This window comes from Echinops telfairi, unplaced genomic scaffold (genome assembly GCF_000313985.2).
Source record: "Echinops telfairi isolate 266 unplaced genomic scaffold, ASM31398v2 ScPeMD7_7469;HRSCAF=8507_1, whole genome shotgun sequence".
NCBI lineage: Eukaryota > Metazoa > Chordata > Mammalia > Afrosoricida > Tenrecidae > Echinops > Echinops telfairi.
In genome coordinates, this window is record NW_022111373.1 from 110,131,328 (window position 1) to 110,132,280 (window position 953).

The window sequence follows — 953 nt, forward strand, 5'->3', positions numbered from 1 at the left end:
ATTTTTGGGGCCCTTATCAAAGATCAGTTGTCTGTATGTTGATGATTTTATTTCTGGGTTTTCAGTTCTTTTCCATTGGTCTGAGTTTCACGTCTTCACTATCAGTAAGCAAGCAAGGTTGTGTCAGGTGTATATTGCAAATTGTTGATAAACCTTCCTCTAATCCTAATGCTGTGCTCTTTTTCATATGGTCTAGCTGCTGTGATTATTGACTGAGCATACAGATGGATTAAATATGGTGAGAGGATTCAATCCTGATGCATACCTTCCTTGATTTTAAATCACTCAATATTCCCGTGTTATATTTGTACAACTGCCTCTTATACATACATGTATAGGTTCCACATGAGCACAACGAAGTGTTCTGGAATTTCCATTATTCTCAAGGCGATACATAGTTTGTTATGGTCCATAGAGTTGAATGCCTTTGAGTCATCCATAAATCACATGCAAATAATCACCACATGTAAGTGGCCTTATGATGACCAAGAGACAGATGGGCAGTGGCTTGAAGAAACTAGAAACTGCATGAGCCTGAGTATTGTTAGGTGCTGCCAGTTTAGTTCCAACTCACGGCAACCATATTGACAACAGTTGAAAACACTGCCTAGGACTGCACCATCCTCACAATCTTGGCTAAGTTTGAACTCATTGATGTAGCCATGGTGTGAATCCATATCATTGACATTTTTCTTTTTTCTCTGACTTAGACCATGTGGGATATTATTTTTCTGTAAGGAACTGGTCATGTCCAAAGTACTTGAGACAAAGTCTCAACCATCTTGCATCTAAAGAGCATTCTCTGTGTAATTCCTCCAAGACAGATTAGTTTATGAAACTTGAATGAAGTTTCTGATCATGATGAAAATAGTGTGCATATGTAAATATATTTATATATGAGGATTGAGAAATAGATCTATGTGCATATATTTATAGGTTTAGTATTAAGGAAG